Source organism: Rhamphochromis sp. 'chilingali', assembly GCF_963969265.1.
Source record: "Rhamphochromis sp. 'chilingali' genome assembly, chromosome: 21".
Taxonomy (NCBI): Eukaryota; Metazoa; Chordata; class Actinopteri; order Cichliformes; family Cichlidae; genus Rhamphochromis; species Rhamphochromis sp. 'chilingali'.
In genome coordinates this window covers 3,212,685-3,222,966 of record NC_137949.1, presented here as the reverse complement: position 1 = coordinate 3,222,966, position 10,282 = coordinate 3,212,685, and positions in this window count along the sequence as shown.

The window sequence follows — 10,282 nt, the reverse complement described above, 5'->3', positions numbered from 1 at the left end:
ATTCTGTTATGCAAAGAAATAGCCAATGTGAACACAAAACTGATTCTGACTGATGAGCTATAACATTTAAGTGGGAGAAATATGCAAAACAACATGAAATAAGGAAGGGGACAATTTTACTTATTTTTGCATTTTATTTTTCAAGTTTTTGAAAAATCAGGAATTTAATAAGATAAGATAAGATAAGATAACCTTTATTAGTCCCACACGTGGGAAATTTGTTTTGTCACAGCAGGAAGTGGACTGTGCAAAAGTTATGAGGCAAAAATTAGAATACAATAAGAATAAATACAGTACACAACTGTACAGAATAGAATAAAATAAAATACTATGTACAGTAGAATAAAATAAAATAAATATACAATAAGATAAAAATAGAATACAAATACAAATACTATATACAACTGAGTAAAAATACAACGATGACAGAAAGGATTATTGCACTTAGTATTATTATTGTTATTGTTGTTGTTGTTGTTGTTATTATCATTATTATTTGCATTGCAATTGTGTGCAAGTTTTGTTCTGGCACAGAGTAGAAAAGCACTATATAAGAAAGAGTTCATTTACCATTTAACATCTGGGTTTTAAGTACAGTCCACAAATTTTCAATAGGGTTTCAAGGAGTTTAATATTAGCCTGCTTTAGCCATTCCAAAACTAGTTGTGATGTGTGTTTGGTAACATTTAGTTGTGTTTAAGTTTCAACCATTTAGCTGCTGATTTGACATGAAAATCTGGAGATAGTCCTCTTTATTTATTATTCCATCCACTTTCCACTTTGAGCATTATTTTGCTGCCAGTGATATCGCTACGATATCACTGGCAGCAAAATAATGCTACCACCATTTTCACAGCAGCTATAACTATCTTGAATCTGAAAGCCTCACCTTTATTCATCCAAACATACCACCTGTCATTGCAGCCAAAGAGCTCCGTCTTTGTCTCATCTGACCATAGGCTTTTCTCTAGAAGGCATTTGGCTTGTTCGTATGGGCAGCTGCACACGGCATTCATGCCCATGAAGAGTATATGCAAAGTGGAAAAATGTACTTTAACCTGTTAGTAAGACATTTGGCTAATTCATAACATCAAATTAGAATAAAATTCTAACAACCGTCTAGTCTCCTGAAAACTTGACAGTAAGAACAGTGTTGAGTCAGAATACTAACCCAGAACACAGAATACACTGTGAGCAATATTGAGGCGTTTTCTTATTTCTCCCAAAACAGAGGCTTATGCTTCATTTGTCTGCTTCACGTAGGTTTGACTTGAATATTAATCCAGCAATTACAATGGAGAAACAGATATCTATTTTGTGCACCTCTGCTTTGTCCCTTTCCCTCCCTCGGCTCCTCTGTCCATCCATCCACTGCTACACCCCACCCTCCTACCGTGCTGTATGCTTATGGGAATCCACTGTAAAGAGTGTGATTAATTTAGATTATCAGTTGGTTGGGGCTCCTCAGCTGCCTACTTTTGATAAATTTGCCCTGCATCCTGAAGGCTAATAAGGAAAAGAAATGTGGATATTTCTCCTCCTTATTTGAGGATGATAGTTGCTGATGAGTTTGAGGGATAAGGAGAGGAGGATGTGGAAGAAATTGGGCTCTGGGGTTCTTTCTCCAGCCCAGCAGGAGGCAGCAAGGCAAAGCTCAAATAACAAATGAGTTTTGCTGAGGATTTGGCTAATCATCTCAGGCTGCCTCCCCAAGACAACTGGACTTATCAGAGAGAGGGAGAGAGAGGAAAACCCAGCACTTGAACTGTAGACCCTGGGCCCTAATTAACAACGACCACAAATGAAAAGCAGCTGTCTGTAATTACATAATTAAAGTGCCTTTGGGGGGAAGAAAAGCATAATTTCTGCAGCCATCGCCATAAATCTTGTGCTGTCCAAGTCCATACATTTAACATGAACTTTTCCCGAGCAGGTTAATGCATTACTCATATAAAAAACACACGATTCCTTTGTGTTTTGCTTGGACCTGCTTAATAACAAAGAGTATACCATCTCAGAGAACTCATTGAGCTTAAACAACTGACACATCCACTTACCTCCATGTGTAAAACTTTCACTCCTTTTTTTTGTCTTTTCTCCAACACTAACTGGAGTGAAGCTATTACCTACTGTTCCAAAACTGACTGTTGCTGGGATAAAGCATGTTGAGGAAATCAATCTTGTGAGTTGCATGACTGACAGAGAGAGGAATTACAAGCCAGCTGCTACAAAGCAGGAAATTTAACTAAGGATTTCTTTTCTTTCATGTATTATTCTGTTAGTATGAGAATTTAATTTGACAATAGCCACCTTGGTAAATGGCCTGTATTTGTATAGCGCTCTATGAGCTTGAGCTTGAATGATACCCTGTGTGCGCTGGAGGGGGTGGGGTGGGGGGGCAATCCTACAAACACATTCTCATTTGAAATTAGCAATGAAAACCTCAAAGCGACCATTTGGTTTTACTTAGGATAATTCCCGTGAAACTCAAGTCAGACGGTAACTTTTACCCCCAAAACACCACAGCCACCAGCAGACGAGCAATTAAGCAATTACACCCATTTCACAAAGTAAGCCATAAACACCTCTAAGTGTATTATGAATAGACTCAGCACGTTCCGCTGGAACCTCACCGTGATCTTTTGTCAGACACTCTAGGGAATGATTAATAGTTTAATTTTTGAAAATTATTGAGACACACAAATAATTTGATAGAAAGAGGGGCTATTACCACATATTGTAATAGAGATGTTACAATGATGAAAGCTTTAATTTGTTTTTAGAGCACTTACAGGGGTTAGAAAAGCCACCTCGCTCCCCATCATCAATCATGTGTCACTTAACAGAAGTGTTATGTTATAGGGGAAATGCAAATATGCTGTCTTAAATGCATGCTGTCGAACAGCTGGCTTTTTCAGGCTCGCTGAATCTCTGCTTACAGTTTTCGCTATAAAGAAAATTACAAGTAGTCGTCTGGCAGAGGATTTGTCCGTGCTGAATAAAGACCGGGATTGGCAGGAGGCACGACACTACTCTCAGGCAGTATGTAATTAAAACAGACAGATTTGTCCAGCTCTGCAAATCAGATACTTAAAGATTTCCAAATGCTAGGAAATATTGGAAATATTGATACTGAAGATTGGCCTATTCAAATTCATCAATGAATATGCTGTCTCTGTGTTAATGTTGAAAGTAAGCATATGCGGGATCACAGAAAACGAAACCAAATTCAAACCTTGCATGTGCAGCACAGTGCATGGCAGAAGTACTTCAACAGGATTACAACAGTGCTGCAGTTCAACGTCGAGGAGTGGCCTCAGCTGGGCAGCGTAGTCTCCTCTGCTCCCTCTGTTAGTCAGACCTCTGTCTGTTTTCTTTTCTACAAACTGATGTTTCATTGTTTGCTAGAAAAGTTCAAAAGGTATCACGAGGTATGAAGCTGAAACGGTTCCTGCGTTAAACATAAACACTGGCAGAGCCAAAATCTAAAGCAGATTTAGCAGTTTTATTTCTCATTGGTCTGTGGTGGTTCAAAAACTGCATGTATCCAACTGTACTGTAAATGAGGTTTCTGCGCCTGTTTTTCTAACTGGCCTTGTTGACACATCAGTGTGCTGCTACAGAAATGCAGACCTGATTGGGACCATGAGTGTTCCAGTGCATTTCAAGCGTCTTGACAGACTTCAGGGTTAAGATGTTCTGAATTAGATTTGAATTACAACCACTAAATGCCCCTGTCAAAGCTAATTACAGCTGACACTGGCCATGTGTGCTTGCTTCACCCACTCTTATAATGGAGGCACAGAGCTTAAACAAAGAAATATTACAAAGGAATCGCCCCAGAAATTGTCACAATGTAAAAGGGTAATAGGGAGGTATTTCTCAGCTCAAAATGCTAATCCACAGTCAGTCTCTGGCAGTGGCTTGGCAAATAAAAGGCCTGCAGAAAACTCCAGTGGAGGCAAGATTTTCTTTTTTTAAGTTAGTGTTGAGAACAACAATGGCTTTTTTTGTTTGCATTTCATCAGTTTAAGTAACCACAAATCACATCGCTTCCACTATGAGAGGTTTGCGTAAAGATTTATACATAAGCCTCAGACGGAGGACTTTTCTCGATACAGCAAAGTGTCGTTCAGTGACTGCAGATGTTTAAGCTCAGTCTTCCTGACACAGTAATTGCCTGAGGAGGCAAGGTAACCTTAAACAACAGTCAGCATCGCTGAGAAAAATGAAAGGACGATGAAATAAATTAAAATTCTTGAGTGAAATGGTGAAAATAAACAGAATGCCTGAAATAGCACCATGAGTCCACAGAGAGGGACTCTGTCATTCCTCAAGGGCCTGGCCTATCAGAGCTAACTGCGTGTGCAGGCCAGCACTCCGTCATCCACACTTTCTCACTTAACTGACAGCTCAGGTGTAAAAGTTTTACATTTAGAGGACCAAAGCTCCCCTCCTCCACCCTCCTGCACCTCGAATCAGGACCATGCCAAATCAGAGCTGTCATTCGAACCAGCTACAATCAACGTGTTTGCACCCTAAAGGAAATTTAACTTGGTTCAGTTTCAGTTTGAGATCAACAGACTGTGTAGTGTGTGTGCGTACATGTATTAATATCTTTGTGTGGACCTAAAATTGGAATTTTACTATACTGGTGGGGACCAAAGTCCAGGTCCCCACAAGTTTGAAGGCATTTTTCAAAATGTGGTTTTAGTGTCAGGGTTACATTTGGGTTAAGGTTAGGTTTATGGTTAATGCTAGGCATTCATTTTTGATGGTTAGGGTTAGCATTATGTCAATGGGATGTCCCCACGAGGATAGCAAACCAGACATGTGTGTGTGTGTGTGTGTGTGTGTGTGTGTGTGTGTGTGTGTGTGTGTGTGTGTGTGTGTGTGTGTGTGTGTGTGTGTAGAGAGAGAGAGAGAGAGAGAGAGAGAGAGAGAGAGATGTACTTTTAAAAACAATTAAGAGAAACACCCAAATGAATATGATTACAATAACAATGGATGATTTTGGTTTTAATGGAAGGGTTTTCATTTAACAGATTTTCTGATGTAGATTTTTTTGTACATTTTCTTTAGAGAGGAATTTATAATAACACTGTGTGGCCTTGAAAATGTTTGGCAATGTTATTTGTGAATATTAAGATGATATGACGCAGGCTTGGTTGTAGTAAACCCACACGCTGCGATCCTGAACTTAACTAAGACCCCAACACTTAAAATCTAGTGTCTCTAAATCTCCTTTACATTATATCAACAGTGTGAGTGCTGGCTGATCGGGACACATTTATGTTCATTATATTTTGTTTTTAGTGGAGAATAAAAAGTTAAATCACTTCCATCTCTGCCAACAGAAATTTCAGAACGTTTTTTGAAACAGAATTAATGCCTTTACGTCATTTCTGTACAAGCATGTTATTGTTTTCTCTCGAATATCGTTTTGGAGACCGGCAAGGTTTATTCATGTTTACAATGGCTCTCATGAGCTCTGATGTAATCCAACTCTAAAAAACAGGTCCACCAACACCTCGTTACTGGCTGAGGTAGCCCTGCTTTTGCCTTTGCCCTCTGAACCCCACAAGGTGCCCATTTCGTGACACCAGCAGGACCCCTTTTTTCCAGAGCCACCTCCTCACAGTTGAGCAGCCTGCCACAGAGCTGTGCAGCTACCTCCCTGTCTCTCTGTGCATAGGTGTGCATTACATACACAAAGTGCAAATTAGGTTACTGAACAATATTCACAGAGCTGGATCTGTGAGTCTCCAGCCAGAACTCATGCAGCATGTTTAAGGAAAACAGTTACAGAGCCATTATTATCAGGGGTGGGATTAGAGCGGGATTTGGCTGGCCATAAATATATCACAACTTCATTAAACATGGACAGCACTGGAGCGGGAAAATGAATGGATGGGGGATTTGAGACGGGTTGTGCAGGGGGCCTCTAAGATTGGTGTTTAAGATGGGGTGGTGGGTGGGGGTTTGGACAAGGCTTAGCTAATTCTCTTATTCTGGACTTGAAGGGGGGTTGATAAGAGCATTGCAAGGCATGAAAAGACTTTCCATCTGAAAGCACTTCATTAAAGGCCTTCCCGTGCTGCAGCTTTGCCCCGGCTGCTCTGGGAAGGCATTAAACAGCTGAGAGTGAAAGCTGAGTGGCTGGAGCCAATTCAGCCCAAAGGGGAACCTTGATTTGGGCCATTTATGCCTCATCATCGACTGCAAGGGTCTCAGCTTACACCACTGGAGGACACTCACCGTCTACTAAATTAGCTTTGATGCAGTCACAAACAGTTCAGAAAGAACAGTGTCAAAAGATATAAAGTATATAAAGTATATGAAACATAATATAGAAACATTCCTACTTTTATGATATTTATAGTCACATTTGTATATTAACAATTTAAAGTTATATCCATGAATTTTGGAGAAAATCACAGTATTTCGATTAACACATGGTTAATCCCTCTCTTAAACTACATGTAATTGGCTATAATTGTATTGATCTTGCTCACAATTTCAGCCCCGTAAATTGTTTGTCCTAATTCTGTAAAAGTGACACATACACACACCAGCACACAAGTATGTAAAAGTCACCCACTACAGTAGCCTTCATTGGGCTTCAGAGGTCACCCAATAATCAGCCTGAAAAAAGCCTTTATTCTTTTATTTATTTGATTGGAAATTTATTACAAATTTATATTATATTATATTTATTTTATTGTTTTCTTGTTAACTTATTGTTTTGTAATAACCCTATCTACCACTAACCAAGAATCCACCCCCAACCAGTTGTGGCAGACGGCTGCGCCGCACTGAGCCTGGTTCAGGTTGAGGTTTTTCCTTCTCACTGTCGCCAAAGTGCTTATTCATGGGGGGTCGTATGATTTGGGGCGTTTTCTCTGTTTTGTATCATTGTAGATTCTTTGCCTTACAACATAGTCTCACTCTCGCTATGTGACATACTGCCCCTTGCTGTGATGTGTCAACATGCTGGGAACACTCTTTCTGAGTAGAGCTTTAGAGAAGCATATTGTTCAATATCAAAGTGACACACAAGGTAAAATTCCAAAGAAAGCAAGCATACAGTACCACCAGGCTTTCACCTAGAGGACGCAATTTCTTGCCTCTTGGATGAGGACTGTTTCTAGACACAGTGTCGTCTGACTGTTTTGTTTTTTTTAAACTGTGAAATGGGTAACTGGTTAGGACTGCACTCCTGTCCTAGTTCTGCATTTTACTGATGCTTTTTATTAGGTAAAAGTGTTCATTACTGCTGTTTTAGTGGATAACTTTCTGTTTTAATTGTGTCAGAGCCCTGATGAAATGAAATATTGCATACTAAAACTATGCAAGGAACATACCACCCAGAATATCGCTAGAATGTGAATGGCTTCTGTCAAAGGTCTCACGCAAACACACTGCTGCAAATCAACTCAATGTTGAAGCTCTATGGGGCCAGTACAAGTATTTAGAAGAAGGAAAAACCCTCTTTAATAACACTGTAATATTATACTTGGGCTCCTTATTTTTTCTTTTCAAAAAGTGCATGTGTCATATTGGGCTCCCGCCTACAAATAGGAATTGAGGGTATTTCACCGCAATATTTCTATCTGGCTCATGAACAGTCAGTTCAAATGGAACCCAGGTTTCATCCTTCAGTCCCAAAATGGCATGGTTTTATAGAAGAAAAACACATGAGAGGAGTGTTTTAGATATCAGATTATCATCAAGAAGCAAAAGATGCCCTGGTATTTTGTTGAAGATTTTGGTATTAAATCTCTGCTTCAAAGTGACTAATTATGCTAAGTCCTGATTTCATGGTCACAGCTGTACCACATTACCAATCACAACACAGCTCGGCGTATACTGTCACAGTTGCGCTGCATGGGGAGATGTTGAGGCGTATCTCTGTTGGTATTGATGTCACTGAAACACTCAGGAGAACCATCTGGATGCAAATTTCCATCAGTCACCACAGCCAACATCCAAAGACCAGGGGTTTATCTTAAGTTTTTATATTTGAAGTAAAAATTTGCTGATTGCTCATCACCTCATTTCATCCCTGTCTTTTCACGGTTCATTTCTTCACTCCGTCACTGCAGGCAACATGTGTTACTTGACAAACAAGCCACTGGAAGCATTACATATATGCTGTCTATTTCATCCAGTGGCTGAAGGATTGCGAATGTGTGAATGTCCAAGAAAATACATCCAACTGAGCATGTCAGGAACAATTGTTTCCATGAATGATTTTTGTTTTATTAACAACAATTTAGCCAGTTGAGTAAAAATTGTTGAGGAAAAAATAAGATTAAAGCCATGCTGTCTCCTACTTACTGTAGTGTGTCATTACATTCCATAGTAATATCCTGCTGCACAACATGTCAGGAACAATGGGCCACAGCAAAGCAGTAAATATAGGACGTGTTAAAAAAAAGTGTTTGACACTAAGTAGTAGCATTGCTAGATACACAAATGTGTTTAGAAAATGTAATGATGCTAGTGGCTTCGAAATGTGGCATAGTCAACCCAGAGACCAGAACAAATCTCTGCCCATGGCATATTAGGGTAAGGGGAGGGTTGTAGTTATGGCAACTCACTGTAACTGCCAGTAATTACTCTGAGTCAATGATGAGAAAAACAAACAACCTTTGAAAAACGTAAGTACTCACTGTCGGGGTGACCATCACGTTCTTTATTTACATTTACATTTCATGAAGGCACATGACCTCTCGCATTTACACTTGTAAGAGTGATCCAAATTACTATCTGATTCATAGAGTCCATCTACAAGTTGCAAGCTTGGTGGATCGATCTCTGACACCTCCAGTCCTAATGCTGTATCATCAAGATACACAACTCTGAGTTGCTTACAGTACATTGTGTGTCAATGTTAGTTTGACAGTTGACTTCTGAATTCAGGTCATATTTATTTATATAGTGTTGGGAGTGGTTTCAGGATTCTTAAAGGCCTTACAATATTAGAGCAAAAACTCCAAAAATCAGATGGTTCCCTAAAAAATGAAGAAAAAATGAAAATTTCTCCTTTTAACAAGAAGAAATTTCAAGCAAAACCAGTGAAGAAGATAATGCCATGATACAACCTCAATTTTTTTAAAACAAGTTGGAAAATATATCATTTAAAAATAAAAAGGTCAATTATAAATTTGATGGAAGCAATAGATTTTATAAAATCAACATTTGGCAGTGGCAAAGATTATCTGCTTCCAGCAACTCCCATGCAGGATCTTAGAGGACTGCATGGCAGCAAATCGTGCGTGGGTAAAAACCTCTTTCCCCCCTCTGTCCGACTGAAAAGTGCACATGGACAGACACATTTCCAGGACTATAAATCCCACTTTAATGAGAGATGGACACGTCCTTGAGACAGAGAGAGCTGCAGTCTACAAATAAGCCAACAATAGCTGACTGCTGTCACAAGATGGCAGTAATGTAGAAGCTGGGTGCAAACAGGTGAGGAGTTTGTGACAGCAGTGTCCAAGATGAAAGGAGAGAGAGAGAATGATTTACTTCGGTACATTTTAATATATGTCTATTTTTAGTTTTGAAAAGGCAAGCACTGCTTGCCTTGCTTGTCCTGATGGATGCCCATTGAACCTTCATACTTCAGATTTTCAGAACATCTCTGAGTCATGCCACCAACAGAAATACTCGGATGATTGTTCAGAAGCTGGATATATTAGCGATAGGAAGTAGGGGCTAGTGGATTGATCCAAATATGAATACCAAAATGATATTGTATCAGATCGATACTAGCACAATAGGATCCATGCTTTAGTTTGTTTGTCTTTAAGTTCAACACACTGCTCCCACTCATCGGTGTTATAGTACTCATGTTTGTGTTTGTCTCACACAAGCACACTTTGCTCTACACATTCCTCCATGCCTAGGTGTCTTTAGTTGTCCCGCAGTCATGTGACTCAGTGGCACTGAGGAAGAGCGCGCAGCCTGCAGTGAGAAAGCATTGTGTAGGAATACTTTACAACTGCAAACAGTGATGCATGTTGGAAGAAAATTCTCTGCAGTGGCAACAACCTCTAACATATAAAAAGACATGACAGAGTATTAAAAAAAAAAGAAAGCTTTGTCCCAGACCCACAGGCCAAAGCACACAGAGGTAAAGAACATCCAGGGAGCTCATATAGGAATGAAAGTGACGTTTGAGACAAAGGTCACCTCTTCAGCCTTACTTAACATTTATCAGACAGATTACCTGTGAACCGTGATTACATGTCTATTCAGGCAAAATAATATGATT